Source organism: Mustela erminea, chromosome 4 (assembly GCF_009829155.1).
Source record: "Mustela erminea isolate mMusErm1 chromosome 4, mMusErm1.Pri, whole genome shotgun sequence".
NCBI classification, from domain to species: Eukaryota; Metazoa; Chordata; class Mammalia; order Carnivora; family Mustelidae; genus Mustela; species Mustela erminea.
Genome location: NC_045617.1, coordinates 148,807,878 through 148,832,047, shown reverse-complemented (window position 1 = coordinate 148,832,047; position 24,170 = coordinate 148,807,878). Strand labels below are relative to the sequence as shown.

The following is a 24,170-nucleotide window of genomic DNA, read 5'->3' as shown; positions in this document are numbered from 1 at the left end:
ATAGGGTTATTATGCTAAGTGAAATAGGTCAGTCAGAGAGAGACAACTACCATATGATTTCAATGATATGTGGAATTTAAGGAAAAAACAGAGGATCAAAGGGGAAGAGAGGAAAAAATAAAACAAGGCAAAGTCAGAGAAGGACAAGCTATAAGAGACTCTTAATCACAGGAAACAACAGAGGGTTGTTGGAGGGGAGGTGGGTGGAGGGATGGGGTGATGGGGGGATGGGCATAAAGGAGGGCGTGTGATGTGATGAGCACGGGGTTTTATATAAGGTGGATGAATCACTGACCTCGACCTGTGAAACCAATCGTACATTATGTTAATTAACTGAATTTAAATAAAAAATAAATAAGCTTAAGAAAATAATGGAAAGGCAATCATCCATTCATTTATGTGTTTAGTATGTGCTCCTGTTTACTAGGTCCTATTCAGTGTACACAGTTGAACAGAAATGTGTGTTCCCGTGGACTACGCAACAGAAGGGAAAAGAGAAGAGTCAGCAAAATAAGTAGACAACATATTAAGAGCCAGTTCTGCCACCAGACTGATGGGATTCTCAGTCCTTCTTGAAGCTTCTGTTTGTTTGTTTTTCCTCCCAAACAGAGCCCTCAAGGTCACCCCTCAGACCCCGAGATGCCTTGCACTATCCAGTTCTCACCTCCTGGATAAATTAGAAGTTTTTTCTCACTTTACTCTCACTTTAAAGGCCTCTTACTTCTTTTTTTTAAAAAAAGATTTTACTTACTTATTTGAGAGAAAGAGAACACATCAGGGGGAGGGACAGAAGGAGCAGACTCACCACTGAGCAAGGTGCCTGATTTGGGGATGTGGGACTCGATTCCAGGACCCTGGGATCATGACCTGTGGCGAAGGCAGATGCTTAACCAACTGAGCCACCCAGGCACCCCAGCCAGAGTTCCAATATTGCCAAACATGAGAAAAAATACTGGATAGAGACCCTATGAATGTAGCTTGTGTGGGAAAGCCTTCAGCCAGAGTTGACACCCTATGACACATCAGACAACCTATACCAGAGAAAAACCATACCAAAGTGGTGAATGTGGCAAAATCTTAACCTAGAGCACAAGTCTGACCAAAAATCAGAAGATCGCCCACTGCAGAAAGACCTTACAGACATAATCAGTCTTTAAAAGCTAGCATACAATCCTTTTTTAAATAAAGACTTATTTATTTTAGAAAGAGAGAGAAGGAACAACAGAGAGAGAGAGAGAGACTCTCAAGCAGACTTCACGCTGGGCACAGAGCCAGATGTGGCCTGATCCTTGGACCCTGACATCATGAGCTGAAACCAAGAGTGACCACACGACCCCGGCACGCTGTAGTGAGTACGAACCTTTAATAAATAAAGTGTAATAAATAAATGAATAAATAAATAATATATAGTAAGTGCAAACCCCTACTAAATGAAAAACAGGAACAAATTGCAAACTAACCACATAGCAAGTAAGCCTAGACCATATGCGTGTAGTGATAAGATTAGCGCGGAGTAAAAAGTTGTAAATATTTTTAACTTATGCGAAATATCGTAGACCAAAACATGTTTTCAACATGTGTGTGTTTGTAGTGTGTAAGCATGAGAAAAATAAGTGATGTAATGTGCTTATGAAGGAGACTTAGCACAGTATATAAAGAGGCATCAGGTTGGACTGAGGCGAAGCGAGTTCCCTGTCGCGAGAACATCATCGCCGGTGCTACCGACGCCCCGACAGTTTCGTTGCCGACCACTCGCTGGTTCTCAGTCTCAACTTCTGCGGTGACCTCTCTGTCTAGATTGTGAGGTGACATCTCCTTCTCCGTGACAACATCAGTGGACCGTGACCCGACCACGATAGTGGTGCGGACCTCGTCCCAATAAAGATCAAGTGAGTTACATCATATCCATCTCTCTATCTCTTCTTTACACGTTGCGACCTCCTGGCGGGACGCAGGGGTTTTGCTCGCGTCACACCCCCAGAGTAGAATCCTTTTCAGCATTGGATAACTCACACTCCCTAGAAATTCTGTGAATGTGATAAATGTATTGACTTCAGGTAAACATCAGTCATCCCCTGAGATCAAAGGCTTCACTCGAATACAAGGAAAGTTTAAGACTTGACATGACACTTGACATGAAAAGCCAGCAAGCTAATGCTGTGCGCAAGACACTACCAAGTAAGTTTTGTAAGATACATGAGGACAGATATTGTGTGGTTCTGATATTTCAACTTTTTGTCAGTGTTTCTTACAGATACTTCATGTAATGCTTCTATCTTTCATTAACACATTTTTGGTCAGTCTTTTTATGTCCTCATCTTCAGAAGCTTCCTGAAACCTTAAAAAACAGGAATTCCCCTATAAAACCAGTAAGTCATGGAGATAAAAAGTCCAACACAGGGAATATAGTAAAAAATACTGTACTAATGTCGTATGGTGACAGCTGGCAACCTCTCTTAAGGTAGTGAGCACTGTGTGATATATAGAATTATTGAATTACTATGTTGTATCCCTGAGACTAATAAAACCTTGAATGTCAGCTATACTTTAATAATGAAAATTTAAAAAAGAATAGTGCCTCAAATGGAAATAGAACCTCCCAAATAAGGATGGAGAAAATGTTTTCATTGGAAGACCACCCCAAATTCTATATCCACAAGTTCTACACAGAGAAGCTAAGAATCCAAGTATCTATCACGTAAGCCCTCTCGGCGGTGACAGAGAGGATTCCAGAGGACCGATAGAAGCAAAGGGACACCTTTGAAATAACTGAACCCTTCAACAGAGCTGTTCACTTCCTCACTAGGCTTCTCTTCACTTCCTCATCCCCAACAGCACAAGACTTTTTCCAAGGGGGAAAGACAGATGGGAGGAGAACGATTTTCAAGAATGTGTTTCATAAGAATACATTTCTACAGGATATAGACATGTACTTTTTGAAGTTTATTTTCTCGCCTCTGAACATACCAATGAAGAAGTAGAGGATCCGGAAAGACATGCAGATACTATACCTCTGAGCCTATTCCTTATTACTTGGCACTTGGTTTTAAAAGCACCATGCTGGAGCACATGGGTGGCTCAGTCGGCTGGGCATCTGCCTTCGAAGTGGATGGTGATTTCGGGGTCCTGGGATCGAGCCCCACATCAGGCTCCCTGCCCACTGGGAAGTCTGTTTTTCCCACTCCAGCTGACCCTCGCCCCCACAACTTGTGCACATGCATCCTCTCTCTATTAAATAAATACAATCTTTTTAAAAGAGCACTATGTTATCATGCTTCATGAGTGAACCTAATTATCCATATTAAATGAGGTCACCTCACTTTAGTAGATTGGGCTTAGGTCAGAAAATAAGATGATAGTAAATCCAAGTTCCCTTGAGAAATCCCACAGCAGAGGAGGAAGAAACCAGAAATGACCAAAACGCGATGAAACTGTGAAACTTGATTCCTCTCCCCGCAAATTCACTTTTATCTAGTTTGAGTTGGCTGTTAATCAGTGTAAGTTCAAATACAATTTAAAATATACTCTAAATTGTATGGCAACAGTTACAATACAACCGAACATCGAGATCAGAAATAGTGGCAGTGTACAGAAGTTACTTGTCTAAATCTTTAAGTCAGTATTTAGTAAGATTATATGGAAAACACAGGTTTAAACTTCCATTAACTTCCATTTAATCTGTCCATTGATGGGTTAATGAAATGAGGGTGATCTTGGTACTATGCTAACTACTGGCCCCTGGGGCAGGTTGAGTACCTAAAAGTCAATAAGGCTATTTTTTGTTTGCAAAATCAAGCAAAGTAAGTTAACCAATGCCAAGAGACATAACTTCAAACAAAGTAGTATGTAAATTTTTATTATAGAATTAACGATTCAAATATGTTTTTAATAAAAAAATTTCTGGTTTCATCTACTTAATGGGAAATAATTAAAATGTTGTACACAGGGATACTGCCTGCAAGGGAGCACAGGGGAACTTTCTGCGGGGGGCAGACATGTTCTGTATCATGACTGGGGCTGTGGTTACTCAAGTGTCTACAGTTGTCAGTCATTCACCTGTATACTTAAAATACTTTCAAAAAATATTTGAAAAAATGTTATGCAAATAGACCATTAATTTCTATTATTTCTCTTTAAGGTCATATATTTTTTCTTTACAGTATGTATACATTCCTGAGAAGTTTGTAATCCTAGCTCTCTATTTAGATTTGCGAATCTACAGGATCCACATTCAAGCTCAGACGCATCTATTTCTCTCTGCAAACTCATCATACACCCCATATATGTATATATTTCCCTGTCTTGCTGCATCATTGAAGATCATGGACTTTAATCTTTCCCAGCTTATTTTGACAATGATTTTCTAGTTTTTAATTTTTCCAGATAGAATTGCCTGTCTTTTTCCAATTTTACTTTATTTGAATCTTTGTGGCAGTTTTTCATTGAGGAGCATTAATGTTCTACATGTTTAATTCTGAGTTCTGTTTGACTTGCTCGTAACTGTTCCCAATTTCTTTGAGAGGCTCCCTGTGTCATTTGCCAGGCTGGGTTCTTAGCAGCATCACATCAATAACACATTTCATCTTCCTAACAACCTATGGAAGGAACCACAGAGGAATCATCTCGGAAATGCACCAAAGGAGAATGCCGAGTTCTGCCCATTGGTAACCAAAGGGTTGTGAGAGGCTTGCTTAGATATAAGGATAGAAGTCTCAGGAAGTGTGGAGAGACAATCAGACAAATCCACTGATGTTGCTTCTCAGGTTGTCTATTTAGGAAGGAACAAGAGCCGAGGACATTGTCGGAGATGTAGACCATAAGCACTCAATTCAGCACCAGGCACTGCACTTTTCTGCTCAGTACTGACTTCTTCCAACTACCAATGTGCTTCTCAGAGCTAGGCCCCTTCCCTCACATTTGTCACTGTCAGAATGAACAACTAGCATCAAGGCCATACCTTACCAAGGGATGCAATCTGACAGTTTCCATCTGAAATATGACTGTATTTGGAACTCAGAGATATTGTCATTGGTAAATAACTGAAGCTATAAAAGGTCAGGTAGATGAGCTAGAATCTACATCTCTCTCTCTCTCTCTCTCTCTCACACACACACACACACACACAGACACATACACACATACATACATACACAAATACCACAGTAGGTAGCGTAGGAAAATAACTGGACTGGGATTAGACACAGACTCTAATCCTAGTTTTGCCATTTGCTAGTTGTGAAACTTGAAGCGTGCCCTATCTTGGGCAAGTAGTAGGGCCCATAGCACAACAATGGAGCCACCCAGGAGCCCCAGCAGGTCTGAATTAAAAAGTAGTCTCAGGGTCCTGATCTGTCTTTGAAATCTCAAGGTTACTATAAATGGGACACGTTGTGTGTGAAAATGCTGTACATGAAGCTCTACAACTAGCTGGGAAGAGAGATTGTTTCCGTTGAAGATGGCTCTGATCCTCCCAAGAGTGGGACATTTACTTATCCTCACAATGATGTCAGACAGTTTCTGACAGTCTCTGATTTTAGCAAAGATTTCTCTTTAAAAAAAAATTTTTTTTTGTAAGTGGGAGTAGCAAGGCAAAGATAGCATTGATAAGAAAGCAGTAATTATTCAAAGAGGATGCTGGTTAAACTTTACAGCTGCAGTATGATTTTGGGAGAACGATTTGCTGTTAACTTTGCAGCAGGCTCTATCTGTGTCATATGAGTCTGGTCTATGGCCCAACCGAGTTTTGCTTTTGCAAATGGAATAATACATGGAAGGTGCTTAGCAGAGGTGCCTAGCACCCTCTACGTGTTTAACAGTCACTGTCTTTCGCTCTCCGGAAATAAAGGAGTTTGATTTTCCTGTGGCTCTCCGATCTTTCATTAGTGTTTGAACTTATGACGAGAAAAGATGGCAGGAACCTGCCTTTCTCCTTTGCTGGCTAGAGAAGTCAGTGCTGCAACACCAAGGCCCTTCCGCAGACGCTGCGGCGGCGTCCTAGAGCCCAAGACCAACCAAGCCCCGAAGCCCCGCCCAGCTGGAGTCACGTGGACCACCCTAGCCCCGCCCCTCCCCTAGTCGGCCTTGCCGCAGAAGTTGCTGGAAATGTCCCCGCGGAAGCCGGTCCCACCCGGCCAAGAGCCTCCGGGATTGGGATCGGGACCGGGTAGTTAGTGACCCAGCGCAGGGCCGGTGGGTCAGGCCTCGCAGGTCCCGAAGTTTCGCAGGGCCTTACTCTGTCGGAAGGGGCGAAGGGTCACATTCTCAGGGGCGGCTGCTATTGTCCTCGAGCAGTGCGGGGGTCGGGGTGCGGACGCCCCTGCAGGCCGCGGGTCTGCGGTGCGTCTCGGAGGATGCTCGGCCTCGGAGCCCGGCGCTCGGCGTTTCCCGGAGCGTGACGGGGTCCGGCCTGGGGTCCAGAGGCCGCATGGAGGCGGGTGTCCGCAGGGAAGGCCACTAGGGGAGCCGACAGCGGTGGCGCCGCTGCGGAGCCCGCGGGATGGCCCGGCAGCCGCAGCACCCCGCGGTGGCGGCGACGACTTTGCAGGGAGAGAGAGGTGAGACAGTGACCCGGTGGGACGCGGGGGTGTTCTGCACACAGATGGGAGCACTAGAAAGCAGTGAAGGAGGGTAAGACAGTTACATCGGATCGGGTCCTCGCACGTGCAGCTGCATCGGCCAGGGAAGCCCGGTGGACACGGCCGGCCTGCGGTCCTGACTGAGGCCTGGACGAAGCGTCCCTCCCTCGGCGGAGACTTCGACTCACCGTCACCATAGGGGCCACATTCACAGGGTGAGTGACGGGGTCTGAAGTGAAACATTTGTTCGCCGACGTGCAGTTTGCAGCGAGCTGCCTTTCCAGGTTCTCATGTTTCTGAGTCATCAAGGAGCCCGGCTGTGTGTCTGCCCCCACTCCTGGATGCCGCCCTGCAGGGCCGGCCTCCCTGGAGCAGGAGGGGACGCGAGCCAAGATTTGTAGCTCTTGGTGTTCGGAGCAGAAGGGCCAGTTCCGACCTGGAGGCCAGATCATGTAACTCCCAAGGTTATTCACACAGCCCGAATCTCACAAACCGCATTCTTGAGCCTTCCTGTGTACCTGCAAGTCCAGGAGGTCGGTTCTATGAGACAAACCACAAAAACATTTCTGTGTACAGAACAGGGGCCGAGGTGCAGCCGGGCTGTGAGGACGCGCAGCTTTCCCTTCCCTCCAGAGCGCGCAGGGAGGGACATTTGTAGGAGCAGGTGGGAGGAAGGCCCCCTGGCCTGTGGGTCTGTAGGGAGCACAGACGGAACTGGGAACTGGGAGGAGAGCCGCTCCTGTGTCACTCACTGTGACCCCTTCTCCCACGCCAGCCTTTTATCCATCGTGGCTTAATGAAAAGGGCCTGGTCTGTTTAGTTTCAAAGGTGTCAGACAGTAAAACTGGTAGGAGAGGGGTGTACAGTTCTAAACTGTAGAGAATAGGCAACCACCGCCACAACCAGGAGGCAGAGCTGTTTCGTTGACTCCAGAAACCGGCCTCCTGCTCTTCTATTATTATATTCACACCTTTCTCCCACTCTTAACCGCGGACAGCCACGGACTGGTTCCATCTCTCTAGTTTGTCTTTTCCGGGTTGTCATATACACGGAAATTTACACGTATAACATTTTGGGACTGGCAACTGTCGCTCAGCACCATGCCTTGGAGATTGCTTTGTTTTGTGTGAGTTCCTTATTGCTCAGTAACATTCCCCTAAACAGATATGCCACTCTTGGTGTTGTTTTAATCTGTTCACCCATTAAAGAACATTTGGATCGTTTTTCCAGTTTGGGGTCATTATGAGTTGTTCTGCTCCAAATGCTCATGTATAGGTTTTCCCGTGAACGTAAGTTTTCATTCAGCCGGGTTTTGAAAAGCAAACTGGTTTGAACTTAAGTGCTGGTTTGAGATTTATTCTGTGATGAGCTCAGACCAGTTAGTTATTTAAAAAAAAAAAAAAAAAAGGTTTTATGTATTGGGTACTGCAGAGGGAGAGAGACACACAGGGAGCCCAACCCAGGACTCGATCCCAGAATCCTAGGATCGTGACCCGAGCTGAAGGCAGACCTTAACCAACTGAGCCACCCAGGTGCACATTTTATTTTCATTTTTGAGAGGTATTTCCTCTCTATAAAATTCTGAGGTGACATTTTTTTTCTTTCTATAAGTGCTTTAAAGAGGTTGCTCCAGTCTTCTAGATTGCTTGGTTTCTGATGTGTTGTCTGTGTTCTTCTATTTGTAATGGGTCATTTTCCTCTTTGGCGGATTTTAAGATTTTGCCACTAGTTCAGACTGATTTGATTATTACATACATTGATTCCGTTTTCTCCAGGTTTCTGTGCTTAGAATTTTTTGGGCTTCTTGGGTTTGTAGGTCTAGAGTTTTCATCAAACTTTTAGTTTTTAAGTACTATTTCTTCAAGTGTTTTTTCCCTGCTCCATTCCCCCAATCTGTATATTTCAACTGCACAAATATTTGCGCCCAACTCACTGATAACTCATTCTTTTGAAAAGATTAGATTTTTGTTTTTGTTTTGGTTTTCAAGTTCACCAATCTTTACTTTGCAATGTCTGATTTGCCATTAACCCACTATGAAGGTCCGTGATCAAAGGAATGAGACTGATATAAAGCAAAAATCAAACAACTTTATTTCACGCCAAGCATCAAATTTCACTGACCGGTCGGTCACAGCTGTCTCTTACGAAAAATGACGGTGACCCTGACAAAGCCACTCCCATGGCACCCGCTCCTGACGAGGCTGCTCTGTAGAGGAGGCCACTCCCCCTGGTCCAAGTTGCTCCCAAGAGGCCACTCCAGAGGAAGCTGCTCCCAGAAGGAGGCCGCTCGCCGACAGCGCCGCTCCCCGGAATCACACCGCTACAACGAGGCCCCTCACAGGGAGGGGGCGGCACAGTTCTGGGTGGCGAGACCGCTCAGAGCGGGGCCAAGGCTCAGGCCAGCTAGGCCCCTCGAAGCACTGGCGGCGGGGCCGCTCCTCTGTGGTGGCGAGGCTGCTGGCGGCTAGGCCGTTCCCCACAGCGCTGCTGCCCAGGGCCCGGTTCCCGGCATCAGGGCCGTCAGCGGTTCTTAAAGCTCTGAGAAGAGCAACAGCAGCTCTTACGAGAGCTCTAACAGTTCAGCTTCCGCAGACTCTCCTCCTCCTGCTTCCTCTTCTGCTCCCGCCGACTCTCCTTCTTCCTCCTTCTTCCTCTGACAGCTCTCCTTCTGCCCCCGACAGCCTCGCAGACCAACCTTTATGGGGGTGGTTGAGCCTCACCCACACACAGGTGGCCAATTGAATTTCAATTCACCCTAGTGGCTATACGCGCGCCCCACTGATTGGATGTCTTCATCTGGCCTACCCCGCCCCTACATCCGGGGTTTACAAGTAAGTTCCTCTGGGAGGGGCAGGCCCTTACACCCACCAGTGCCTTTTCCATCTTGATCATTTTAGTCTTTATCTCTGAGTTCATTTTGAGCCTTTTTTAAAAATTTTGCCCGCTATTCTCTACTTATTTTGGACATGTGGAATGTAACTCTATCGATTATAATTCTCACGTGCTTTTTCAGATTGGTTCTTATTGACTGATTCTTTTTCAGTCTTTTTTTCTTTTTTTCCCCCCAGTAATCTTTGGATGCCAGACAGCACGAATTTTATCTTTTTGGGTGCTAGGTATTTTTGTGTTCCTAAAAATATTTATGAGCTTTTATCTGGGATGCAATTAAGTTTCTTGGAAACACTTGCTTTTAAGATTTGTTAAGTGGGGGACGCCTGGGTGGCTCAATTGGTTAAGCGGCTGCCTTCGGCTCAGGTCATGATCCTGGGATCGTCCTGGGATGAGTCCCACATCAGGCTCCCTGCTGAGCAAGGAGCCTGCTTCTCCCTCTGCCTCTAGCCTGCCACTCTGTCTGCCTGTGCTTGTGCGCTCTCTCTCTCTCTAACAAATAAATAAAATCTTAAAAAAAAAATTTGTTAAGTGGGACCAAAGCAGTTCTCAGCCAGGAGCTATTTATCCCTTCATATAACATGACTGTTCTGTGATTTCTACCCAGTGTTTCATGTAACATGCAGTTTTCTAGTATGACTGTCAGAATGGGCCGTGTTTGAGCTCTAAGCACTGTTACCACTAATATACTGGTAAGTAGTTCTTTTCCTGGCCTTGAGTAGTTTCCTCATAGGCATGTGGTGATCTGTGTCTTGCTAACAAGGGGAACCCTCTGCAGATCTCCAGAGTTCTCTCTACATGTGTCTCCTTTCTTAGTACTCTGTTCTGCAAACTCCAGCCACATGATCCCCATCCGATCAGTTCTTATGTACGGATTCCCTAACTCTGTGCCACTGCCTGGAAACTCTCAAGGCAGTCTGTTGGATGTTGGATGTCTTAGTTATCCATTGCTATGTAATGAATCGCCCCGAAAACTTAGCAGGCTTAAAACAACACGAATTTATTACCCCAGGGCCAGGAATCTGAACACGGCTTAACTGGATCCTCTATCTCAGGGTCTTTTGCAAAAGGCTGTGCAGTCAAGGTATCAGCCGGGTCTGTGATCATATCTGAAGGCTCAAGCAGGGGAGGATTCACTTCCAAACTTCCTTCTGTGGTTGTTTCTGGATTCGGTTTGTTGAGTTATTGGACCGCGGGACTTAGCTCGGACACTGATTCCTATCTTTTTAAATTTACTGAAAATTGTTTTGGCCTAACATCTGGTCTGTCCTGGGGACTGTGCCATGTGGACATAGAGAATTGTGAATCCAGCAGTTGGATGTCGTATACTAAGTATCAGACAGGTCAAGGTGTTCGAGAGTGTAATTCGGATCTTCTGTTTTTACTGTTTTTTTTTTTTTAACTGCCATTGGTCAATTGCTGAGAGATGGCTGTTGAAAATTAAAAAATGTCCTTCTTCAGCTCTGATAATATTCTGTCTTGAAATCTACAGTGTACATGGTAAACCTGTCTCTAACCATTTACCCTTGTCCCGTGTCTTCATATATGAAATATGTCTCTTGTGAAAGCATAGAGTTTGTCTTATCTATTCTAATGATCTCTGCCTTTTAATCAGGGGCTTAGATGAGGATTGGACTGTTTTTTCTTTAAGAGCCAAATGGGAAATATTTCAGACTTCACGGGCCATTTAGTTTGTAAAGAGTTGTAAAAAGAGTAACGAGAGGGAAAGCAGCAGTCGACAGTACATAAATGAACGGGTGCAGCTATGATCCAGTAAGACCTTATTTTCTAAAACAGGCATTGGGCCAGATTGACCCTGGGCGCCATAAATTGTTGGCCACTGGTTTAGACTGAATTACATTAGTAATTACTGATATGTTTGGATTTGTCTCACCGTTTTATTATTTGCTTTGTGTTTGTCGCCTTGTTTTCCACTGATTTTCTTTTCCTTCTGTTTCACAGACTACTTAAATACTTTTAAATATTTGTTTTAAATTTTCCTATTAGCTTTTAGCTGTGCTCCTTTCCATTATTATTTTTAGTAGTTCCTGTAGGGATTACAGTATCTTCACAGGCTTCTGTGATGTCCCTTCACATTAAAGTATGAAACCTTAGGGGCACCTGGGGGGCTCAGTTAGTCGAGCGTTCAACTCTTGGTTTGGGCTCAGGTCATGATCTTAGAGTCATGAGCCTAAGTGCTGCATGGGGTTCTGGGCTCTGCTTGAGATTCTCCCTCTCTCTCTGCCCCTCCCACTTGCGCTCTCTCTCTCTAAAATACATAAATAAATCTTTTTTTTAAAATTTTTATTTTTTTAAGATTATTTATTTATTTATTTGCCAGTGATAGAGGGAGAGAGAGCGAGCAAGCACAGGCAGACAGAGAGGCAGGCAGAGGCAGAGGGAGAAGCAGGCTCCCTGCTGAGCAAGGAGCCCGATGTGGGACTCTATCCCAGGACCCTAGGATCATGACCTGAGCCGAAGGCAGCCGCCCAACCAACTGAGCCACCCAGGCGTCCCAATACATAAATAAATCTTAAATAAATAAATACAAATTTGAAAACTTACAACCATATAGTTTCCATTACCACACCCCATTCTTTTTTTCTAGTTGTTTCCTGTATTACTTGTACATATGTTTTTAATTGTACAAGGCAATTGGGTTATGATTTTTCCTTTAAATGGTCACATATATGATAAATTAAATTAAAAAAATAAAAACAAACTCCTAAAAATACATTTTAATTTACCCAGATATTTACTGTTTCTAAGACTCTTAAGTTCTTTTGGGGGACCAGAATTTCCATCCAGTATCATTTCCCTTCATCCTGGAGAATTTAATCACATAAAAAAACCCAGAGAGGGGCGCCTGGGTGGCTCAGTGGGTTAAAGCCTCTGCCTTTGGCTCAAGTCATGATCCTAGGGTCCTGGGATCGAGCCCCACATAGGGCTCTCTGCTCAGTGGGGAGCCTGCTTCCCCCTCTCTCTCTCTGCTTGCCTCTCTGCCTACTTGTGATTTCTGTCTGTCAAATAAATAAAATCTTTAAAAAAACAAAAAACAAGCATGTTTAGGATATCTCTGTTTTAAGTAAATGACTGAATGACTGAATTAATGAACTTTTATTCTTTCTACATATATTGACTGAACACTGTGCTAAACACTGACAATACAGTGCTGAGCAGCAGTACTGGCCAACTCAGTCCTGTTTGTGATGAGTGTTGCAGCCCAGGAAAAGATTTTTTCCTGTGATACAAACTGGTAATGGCAGTCTCTTCGGACAGTAGAGACACATAGGATGTAGGTCCAACTTCATTTAACAAACACACTCCTGGTTTTCTCCCAACTCTCACACGACCCACCCACGACAGTTCTGACACAAATGTGGGGGATTTTTTTACCTACACCAAGCACTTTTCTTTGATGCCAACTGAGCATTTTAAAATTCACTTCAGTTTTGACACTAATCGGAGTTATCAAAGACTCTGCAGGGTAAGTGCTCAGTCTCCACAAGACGGCCCCTAGCCCAGATGCCAATCACAAGTATGTGATCGCCCACAACCTCTATCTGATTTGGCAACAAATTGGAGGGTCCTATGACCTCCCCCCTTGGATTCCATCATTTGCTAGAACAGCTCTCAGGACCCAGGGAAACACATATGTTGGCAGGTTTAGTGTAATTTCAAGGATGTGATAAAGATTACAGATGAACAGACAGATGAAGACATACGTAGGACAATGTTCACAAGTGTCTGTTCTTAAACTTTTTTTCTTTTCAGTCTTTATGCTCTTTGCTTTTCAGTTTCCGAAAGTTCTAGTGATGTATCCTCTTGGAGAGGAGACTGTGTCCCATCTACTAATGAGTTCATCAGAGGCATTCTTCATTCCTGTTACAGTTTTTTTTAAATCTCTAGGGGGCGCCTGGGTGGCCCATTTGGTTGAGCGTCTGACTCTTGATTTCGGCTCTTGGTTTTCAGTCTTGAGATCAAGCCTCGCATCCAACTCCCCGCTGAATGCCAAGTCTGCTTGAGAGTCTCTCCCTCTGCTCCTCCCCTTGCTCATGCTCTGTCTCTCAAATAAATAAATAAACCTTAAAAATAAATCTCTAGCTTTTTTTTTTTTTGATTCTCCTTACGTTGGCCACCTATTCTTGCATGTTGTCTACTTCATCCGTGAGCGTGCTTGCCACAGTGATCGTAGGAGCTGTAAATCCCCAGTGTCCTAAATCCAGCATCCCTGCCCTATCTGTGCTCTATAATTTGTGTTTGTCTCTCACTACTGTACTGTAAATATGCTTATAAAGGACATTACTCCTTTCCTTCAAGAAGAATCTGATGGCCTTTCCTTAACCCCCTTTTATCTTCTCAGAAAAAATCGATAGAATTCGCTGTCCTTCATGAAGCCATCTTCTCAGGCTGTGCGTGACAGTGCGAAGCTCTGATTCAGCTAATTTTCTGACTACTCCACGGGTTCCTTTCATGGTTTCCTGTCGCTCTCGCCAGCAAGAACGACCCGCAAACGTGATGAGGAGCAAACTTTTTTATTAGGGTTTTTATTAGCGTCTCTACTACTACTACTACTACTACTTCTACTTCTACTTTTACTTTTACTACTCTCTCAAGCAAGTTCTGGCAATATATACATGTAGGCGGTCCAGCCCAACTATCCAATCATTGCCCCGTGCACGCAGTCTCCTCGTGAACCCTTATGTAACCACAGAGGGCTCTATTGTTCTCAAGCAGTAATCATGCATTTCTCTCTTGGCTCCTGGTGCTGTTCATGCATCAGCCACGAGCGCACCCATACCCTACCTAGCCAATCATTCTCACTTCCTCAATCTTTAGGCATTTTCGTCTACGTGACTCCTTGCATCTGCTGGATGGCTCTCCACAGCTCCCCCTTTTTTATTTGTTTACATGGCAGGGATCGTGTCTGTCTTAGGTTGCCAATCCTCAGCACACATGCTTACCCATCATCGGGTACTCTCCCGGGTCGAAGAGCCCCTGTCTTAGGTTGCTATGGTGTGGGATCAGTCTTACCCGTCTTTGACTACCGATCCAGCATACTAAGCCATATTTGGGGGGAGGTCCCGACCTCCAGAGCCATCATGGCTTAGACCAAAGCCCGTTGCTATAGCTGCTGTTGTCGCGCAATTCTACAGATGCATTTTAGAAGGAGTACTTGAGCCAGAATCATCAACATGATTAGGGCTCTTATGCCTGCCCAGGTTTTGAGGAATGAGACTGATTGTTATGACATACTAACCCAATTGCTGACGGAGCCAAGAGATACTTGAGTGGCATTCAAGGTGGTACTTTGAGCCTATTGCGAGTGATTAACTGGTGGTTACGTACAATAGCTTTTACCTTATAAACTTCTGCGAGTATATTTTTAAGTGCACAAGGTAAGAGGTACATGAAAAGAACAATTACCACTAGTACCCCTACAATTGTTACTACAACATACCATGCGTGCGTCAGGGAAGTGAGAGAATAAAGAGCTCACAAAGCTTTAAGCGTCAGTAACAAACATGAGTTAGGGTGAGAAGATTGCACTCTATGCTGAGCCATTTGAAGAAGGGCTTGAAGCTGGGCAGTCTCTTGTTCTCGACCACAGTTGAACCGGCTCCGCCTTCATGGGAACAGGCTGCAGGACATTCATCGTTGCTATCATTACCATCACCAGCACCCTCCATAGGTTCCACTCCAGCACCCAGAGTGGAGCAGGCGCATCCTGTGGGAAAACACAAAGGGAACCTCGGTGCCATCTAAGCATCGGGTCGGGTTTGGATAATTGGCCTTGCAAGTCTCCTGCTTCTCTCAGAGTCTTCCAAGCCCTGAGGGTCGCCGTGGCTATTTGTTGATACACCGCAGGGGGGTATGTACTCTGCATTTGGGCCCCGAGGTATGGCCTCGTGCCCGTCAGCATTTCCAAATTCCATTGCGGGTTACCTGCGGCTGTATTTCTCCGTGCCGTGTCCAGACAATTGTCCTGATTTTGGATTTTTTATTTTAGATATTGTCCTTCACTTAATATCGCCCTGGTCAAGTTGGCTCAATCCTCGGGAGCGAGGTAGAGTGCTCCCAGCGACTCCACAAGGGAGACCGTAAAGGCTGCCTGGGGCCCATAGCCGCTAACTGTCTCCTTCAGCTGCTTCACCAACTTAAAATCTAGTGGCTGGTGGTACCTCTGATGATTCTGATCTTCTAACATTGGAAAAAAACCTTTTCCCGGGCCAAGGACCTCTCTTTAATTCTCCGCGGCGCAGCCCGAACAATAGTACGTCTTGGTGCAGCTGGGCTTATAAGGCGGGGGCCACTCATGGGGTGGCGCTGTGGAGCTAAAATGCGGAAGCGGCGTAACTTTCGTTTTTAATTTCGATTGCGCCACAACTGCGGCTTCCGCCCCTGCTCTCAGCTGCGCCATTACTTCTCCCTGCACTCTTAACTCTCCTAATACCTTTTGCAATTTCGCCTCTTTATCCTCAAGTCGTTGCCTCATGGCTTCCAAGTCTGTCTGGAGACCGGGAGATTCCTCCTTCTTGTTGTTTGCCTCTATCTTTCCTAGCTCCTGCAATTCGCTTTCTGACATCCCTTTTGAGCTTTCGCTTTTGGAGTCAGAGTCTCGGGAGGAGCCCTTATGGGATTCTTCTTTTACTTGCAAAAAAACTTCCCCTCCCTGTAGTACTGCTCGCTGCAGGGGCTCTCGGGGGGATTGCAAACATACTTTCACCAGGGACCACACGGCGAGAGTCCCCGGGGATGTAGAGGGGCAGCGTTTTAAATCCTCGCTCAGGTGTTTCCATTGTGGCAAATTTAGGAGCCCTTCTTCTATAAACCAGGGGGCAATCTCTGCTACTTCTTTTAAAAAGGCTCGGGCCGTTTTTGCCTTTAAGGGGGTACCGTTCATCTTGAGAACGTCTTTTAGGGGATCTTCCATTCTACGTCTACTAAGATCGTTCCCCATCCCGAGGAAACTTTTATTTGTATCGTCCCTGCCGAGGGAACTTTTACTTGTATCGTCCCTGCCGAGGGAACTTTAATTTGTATCGTCCCTGCCGAGGGAACTTTCACTTGTATCGTCCTAATCCTAGGAACTTTCCCTGTCACTCACTAGACAGAAATAGGTGCACTCCTTACCTTATCGTTGCTCTATCTCAATCTCCGTTTTGCGATGCGGACAGTTTCCCGGGTTTCGGCACCAGTTGTCGCTCTCGCCAGCAAGAACGACCCGCAAACGTGATGAGGAGCAAACTTCTTTATTAGGGTTTCTATTAGCGTCTCTACTACTACTACTACTACTACTTCTACTTCTACTTCTACTTCTACTACTCTCTCAAGCAAGTTCTGGCAATATATACATGTAGGCGGTCCAGCCCAACTATCCAATCATTGCCCCGTGCACGCAGTCTCCTCGTGAACCCTTATGTAACCACAGAGGGCTCTATTGTTCTCAAGCAGTAATCATGCATTTCTCTCTTGGCTCCTGGTGCTGTTCATGCATCAGCCACGAGCGCACCCATACCCTACCTAGCCAATCATTCTCACTTCCTCAATCTTTAGGCATTTTCGTCTACGTGACTCCTTGCATCTGCTGGATGGCTCTCCACAGTTTCCGTTTGTGCCTCTTAGTAATAGGTATCTGTGAAGAATTGTCTCCTCAGGGGTTGTTTTGGTTTACAGGTTGAATATCCCTCTTAGCTTTTATGCCTGTAATTATTTGAAAAGTAGATACTATCACTTACTGTTCTAAATATTAGAGTGGTGGCTTTATCTCACCTTTTTTCTTTAAGCAATTTCCAGGGTTTAGTTGAAAAAAAAAAAACTGGGGTGCCTGGGTGGCTCAGTGGGTCAAGCCTCTGCCTTCGGCTCAGGTCATGATCTCACGGTCCTGGGATTGAGCCCCACATTGGGCTCTCTGCTTGGCAGGGAGCCTGCTTCCCCATCTCTCTCTGCCTGCCTCTCTGCCTACTTGTGATCTCTCTCTGTCAAATAAACAAATAAACTCTTAAAAAAAAAAAAAAAAAAACACTGGCCAGACTAATCTTCAAAAACTCCTGTCAGGGCACCTGGGTGGCTCAGTCAGTTGGGCATTGGACTCTTGGTTTCAGCTCAGGTTGTGATCTCTTGGGTCATGGGATTGAGCCCTATGTTGGGCTCTGTACTCAGTGGGGAACCTGCGTGAAGATTCTCTCCCTCTGCCCCTCCCTCTACTCTCTCTCTTTTTCTCTCTCTAAAATAAATGAATAAATCTTTAAAAAAAATTTTTAAAAAACCCCTGCTGTCATTGTGGCATTCTCATAAGAAAACCACCAGCATCTGTCCACTCACCAGACATTCATCAGGCATATTCTGTGCGTGAGATACTGTGCCAGGAGTTGAGGGCTCAGAGGTTAAAGACTTTAGTCTCTAATTTCCAGAAGGTCAGAGGTTAGTAAAGACACTGGTGAGTGCTGTGATGGGTAAATGCAGACACAGCATGGGAGCAGTGGTGAAGAGGGGCTCTGAGGCTGGGTTTAATCCTGGCTCTGTCACATACTGGCTCTGCAGCCTTGCACGAATGTCTTAATCTCTTGAAGCCAGCACTGACCAGTAGAAATAAAATCCAACCCTCATGTGTAATTTTAAATTTTCTGGTAGTCAAGCTTAAGAAAACTAATGAAAAAGAGGTACAATTAATTTTAAGAATATCTTTGATTGACTCTCAGATGCCTAAAACATTTTAATGATTAATCAATATAAAACCTATTACTGATATATTTGCCCTTTCTTTCTTGACTCTTCAAAATCTGGTGTGTATTTTACACTCGCAGCACACCTCAGTTTGGTGTAGGCATATTTCTAGTGCGCAGCAGCCGCATGGGGCTGGAGGTTACCGCATGGGACTGTACAATTTTATGTCCCTCTTCCTCACTCATAAAATGAAGATAATAATAGCTTCTACCTGCTGGAGTTCCAGTAGGGATTAGTGATTAAATATGTGTAAAGTACTTAGAACAGTGATGATTCTAAGCATGACAAGCATTTATTTAATATTAGCTGTTATTATTTATAGGAACAATTATTTTATTATTATAGAGGTGATGAGAATATAGATAAGGAGCTTAAAGTGGGTGATGTTCGAACTGAATCCTGAAGAGTGAGCAGGAATTAGCTCAGCTATCAGCAGGTGGTAGACGGGGAGTTCTAGATAAAAGGTCAGCATGTGCCGGGAGACATGAGAAGTGTGATAAATGACTAGGAAGTAAACCCGGTGTGGTGGGATGTAAGGCACGTGTAAGTGACAAACGGTGAGGCTGGGTAGGCATGGATCAAAACGTTAAGGACCTGTATCGGGAAAGTATGAGAACAAAATAAGTATTTGGGGGGGAAAATCGCGCTATAAGTGGTATTGAGGATTGGAAAGAGGCCAAATGGGGGGCTTCCCCTCATGTCACACAGATGGTCAGTCGAAGGCTGGTGATTAAAACTCGGGATTTTCTGTGTCTTTAATTGTTATCATCTGACCTTATTTTTCCCGGGCCAGTGGAGCTGAAGCCTGGACTCTGGAACTCCAGCTTGTAACTTGAGGCATGTGACTTCAACACCCTGAACCTCTCCCGAAATGAAGATTCTGTTTCCACCTCTGGGCTGTTAGGAGGATTAACCATGCCAATACGGTGAGTTGGCTTGGCATAAACTCACTAAGTATTAACCCCACACCCACATGAGTCATTCACGTTTCCTTCCTCCAAGACATGGAATGCCAACTCTGGAGACACACATAGGCACACATGACATAATGGGTAAACAGTGTAAGGCACTGCTTTTAAAGACTAGAATTAGAAGTTAAAACAGTACAGTAAATACTATGGGAGACCAGGAAAATGAGAGTTAGGAATGTCATGGGACTAGTGTAATTTTAGTGGGACTCTGAGATACGGTCAAGAATTAGAAGGGCATGGGGCACCTGGGTGGCTCAATGGTTTAAGCCTCTGCCTTCAGCTCAGGTCATGATCTCAGGGTCCTGGGATCGAGCCCCACGTCGGGCTCCCTGCTCAGTGGGGAGCCTGCTTCCCCCTCTCTCTCTGCCTGCCTCTCTGCCTACTTGTGATCTCTCTCTATCAAATAAATAAATAAAAATCTTTAAAAAAAAAGAATTAGAAGGGCAGAATAAGGAAGGCAAGAAAGGCTTTGGGGGCAGGAGAAGCAATAATAAACTAGTGAATGAGAAATGAATGTCGAATGTTAAAATTATTAATTCCTCGTGCTTAATGCTTGCTTATTTCATGCTATGATCTAGGGTTTGCACTGAAAACAAGTTTAAGCAAAAATTTGCTTCCTGAGGCACCCGGGGGGGCTCAGTCGATGAAGAGGCCGATTCTTGGTTTTGGCTCAGGTCATGATCTCAGGGTCATGAGATCGAGCCCCACATCAGGCTCTATGCGCAGCGTGGAGTCTGCTTGAGATCCTCTCTCCCTCTGGCCCTCCTCCTGCAGTGCTCACTCTAAATAAATAAATAAGTAAAATCTTTCAAAAAAATCTACTCATCCAGTTCTTCTTTTCAGTTAACTCGGAAGATGGGCAGTCAGGCTTCCACATCCCCACCCCCTCCTCCCTAAGTACAAGGTCTGAATATTTCATTTTGGGGAGACTAATCGGCCCCAAATAAAATGCTGTAGGTGCCAACATTTCAGGGTCATCTATTAAAACAGCCAGGTCCCTGCCCAGCAATCCTGCAGTGAAACCCATTGTGTATCATGTCCTTCCACCCGAACACTTAACTTTCAATCAGCATGTGAGTGACTCACTCTTAAGTATGAACCCATAGGGATGCCTACGTGGCTCAGTTGGTTGGGCGGCAGCCTTCGGCTCAGGTCATGATCCCAGCATCCTGGGATCGAGTCCCACATCTTGCTTGGCAGGGAGCCTGCTTCTCCCCCTGCCTCTGCCTGCCATTCTGTCTGCCTGTGGTCGCTCTCTCTCTCTCTCTCTTTGTCTGACAAGTAATAAGTAAATAAAAATCTTAAAAAAAAAAAAAAGTATGAACCCATAGTTAAAGACAACTTCCAGGTATGCTGATACATAAAAAGAAGGGTCATCTCTCCTTTGCCTGCCCTCTATGCTTAATGTTTCTTATCTTTTCTGTCCATGACTGAAAGTAAAAAAGAAACGTCATTGGAAAGCCATTAGAATTATTTTTCATTTAAAAAAAGTAATATTTTCCCTTTTCAACCTTTTCTTTTTTTTAGACCTAGTTTCTGCACTTCTTACATTAACTATAAAGCAACAAAATCAGCAGCAGTTATTCAACAAAGAGGAAGTTGGTAAACGTATTGCTTTGTGTAAGTCAAGAAACCAAATTTAAAAGAAAAGTTTGGGTCTCTTAAGATTTTATTTTTATATAATCTCTATGCCCAGTGTGGGGCTTGAATCACAACCCTGAGATCAAGAGTTGTACATTCCACTGACTGAGCTAGCCAGATACCCCCAAAAGAAAAGATTTTTTAAAGCTTTAGGATAATAGTTTAAATGTTGATGAAGTAAGTTTTCTCACAGAAGACTTCATGAAAGCCATTTCTCTTTGATAAAGGTTTTCCTTTCTAAATACCTGCTCATCTTCATGTTTTTCTCTTTTCTAATCTCTACAGTTAAGCCTTTTCCCAAATCACCTTCTCACCTGACAGTGTTTGTTCCATTCTCTTTGATTACTTTGTTTTAAATCAGACAGACCCTTTCACACCACGGGCATTTCCAGCTAACCCCTCCTTAGATTACTAGGTTACATTTATATCCCCAGTGTTGTATGTTCTCAGTATTTACAATTTCATTACCCCATTCCTCATAGAATGGTTTCTTTTCTTTCAGCATTGAACACATAGCAGATTTGTATTTTTATGTCTTTTAGATGGCACATCTGGACCTAAAGCCAAGAAATCAAAAGTAGAGCAGCAGGACATTTTCAAAGATGGCCCATCCCAAGGAGTAAACACAGAAGAACTTCTCTACTGGGAGATACCTGGAAGTCTAGACAACAGTGTAAGAATCAACACTTAAACCAGGAGAAGTATCTGGGACAAAATAAAAGTCACCTGTATGGAACCTGCCAAAGAAAGAGATACAGCATCTAATGAATTTGGAAGCATTTTCACTATACAGTCAGTAGTTTCAGAGCAGAGTGATCCTATAGAAGAGTGTTTTCATGAACCTAGTACACATGGAAAAATCTTCAAACAAAACTCAGACTTAATTATACAAAGGAAGTGTGATGGAAAGAAACCTTGCGGATGTGGTAGATGTGGGAAAACCTTCAGAGACCACACTGCTCTTGTTCAACATGAAAGAACTCACACTGGAGAGTGACCCTATAAATGTAATGTGTGTGGAAAGGGATTTAACCAGAGGTCCCACCTAACAAACCATCAGAAGACTCATACAGGAGAAAGGCCCTACGAGTGCAATGAATGTGGGAAGGCCTTCAGTTACTGCTCCATACTTGTTCAACATCAGAGGATTCACAGTGGGGACAGACTGTATGAATGTCCTGAATGTGACAACACATTCAGTCGTAGCACATACCTAACTCAGCACCAAAGAATTCACACTGGTGAGAAGCCTTATAAGTGTTTGGAATATGGAAAGGCTTTTAGCCAGAGCACCCGTCTTACTCTGCATCAGAGAATTCATACTGGAGAGAAGCCTTATGAATGCAGTGACTGTGGTAAAACCTTCAGTCAGAGTGCACATCATACCCAACATCAGAGAATTCATACAGGAGAAAAGCCCTATGAATGTAATGACTGTGGGAAAGCTTTCAGTTACTGCTCAGACCTCATTCAACATCAGAGAATGCATACTGGAGAGAAACGATACAAATGTGGTGAATGCGGGAAAGCCTTCAGTGATCAGTCAGCCCTTATTCAGCATCAGAGAACTCACATTGGAGAGAAGCCCTATGAGTGTAGTGAATGTGGAAAAGCCTTTAGAAATTATTCAGCTCGTATTCGACATCAGAGAACTCATACTGGAGAGACGCCCTATGAACGTAAGGATTGTGGAGAAGCCTTTAGTAGAGATGCATACCTTACTCAACATCAGAGAAGGCTTACAGGTGATGAACCATATAAATGTAAGGAATGTGAGAAAATTTTCACCCAGAGTTCATTCCTTACATGACACATGAGGATTCATACCAGAGAAAAACCCTACAAATGTAATGAATGTGAGAAAATGTTCAGGGGTCGCTCAGGGCATATTCAGCGCCAGAGAACTCACACGGGAGAGAAGCTGTATGACTGCAGTGATTGTGGGAAAGCTTTCGGTTTCTGTTTGTCTCTTATTCAAAATAAAAGAATTCATACAGGAGAGAAGCCCTATAAATGCAAGGACTGTGGAAAAGCCTTTAGTGATAGGTCAACACTTATTCAGCATCAGAGAACGCACACTGGAGAGAAGCCCTATGAATGTAACATGTGGAAAAGGCTTCAGAGTAGAAACCTTACAAATCACCAGAAAACTCATTCCAGTGAAAAATCCTACACATGCAGTGAATGTGGAAAAGCCTTTAGTTACTGCTTAGGCCTTATTTGACATCAAATCATTCATACTGGAGAGAAACCTTATGAGTGCAGTAAATGTGGGAGAGCCTTCAGCCAGAGGACAGACCTTAAAAAACATCAGAAAACGCATACCGAAGAGAAACTCCACAAACGTAATGAATGTGGAAAACCCTTCAGCCAGAGCATGTATCTTACAAAACACCAGAAAGTTCATAGTGGAGAGAAAGCAAATATACATACTGAGTGTAGGAAAACCTTTAGACAAAACTCCTCTATTCAACATGAAAAATCTTGCATCTTTCACCCTCTGAATGCCTTGAGGATCTGGTGACTGTGGAGACCCTCCCCAGGGAAACAGAAGGAGGATCATGAAAATTGTTCACTAGAGTGGCCACTTGATTTAGTGGGAAGAGCACATGTCTGGGGTTTAGAGGTCCTGGGTTCGAATCTCAGCTCTCTGACCAACCAGGTCTATTACTTGCTTTAGAGTAAGTCACTTTACCTCTTCTTGCCTTAATTCGCTCACCTGAAATATTGGGAGGCCTGATTCATTGATCGTTAAGATCCACCTTTATTTTATTTATTACCAGTGCAGGTTTTTATAGATGTGACTCTCAAATTGTGACTTAATTCTTCTACAACAGGTCTGATTTACAGTGTGAAGATGTAGTAGTCATTAGGAGTTCAGTAAAGATATAGACTACGTGCTATTTATTATCTTTGTATTGGTCCTCCAAGATTAAAGATACCATGAGTATTCAAGGAGATAAAGAGATAAAATAGTGTAAATTGTGCTAATTATTGCAGTAGGAAGGTTGGGGTCTTGATTAAGAATATGGTGTTTGATAAATCCTCAAAAAGAATGAATCAAACTGTTGGTAAAGGCTGGGTTACCTAGAAGGCACCCAAATTTAATGTTGCAGTGTACATCGTCTCTATTAAGTAGAACTGGTCTCTGTCATGTCTTGGGTGAAAAGGAACTAGAAAACAGTTGTAAAGTCTTGAGCCCCTTACCAAGAAAAGATGAAACTGGAAAATGGATTTGTTTCCATACCTTAAATGTGTAAAGACCATGTGAATGAGAGTAAATCTTGAGATTCCATACATCTAGAAAAGTCTCTTGGTCTCTTGTCTTTGTCCTGTGATTACAGAGATAATGGCCTGAAAATATGAA

General features: G+C 44.1%; 1 pseudogene; it reads left to right on the top strand.

The window, feature by feature from the left end:
* Positions 1 to 6,087: 6,087 nt before the first annotated feature.
* Positions 6,088 to 23,836, top strand: LOC116587592 (annotated as a pseudogene).
* The last annotated feature ends 334 nt before the right edge of the window (positions 23,837 to 24,170 follow it).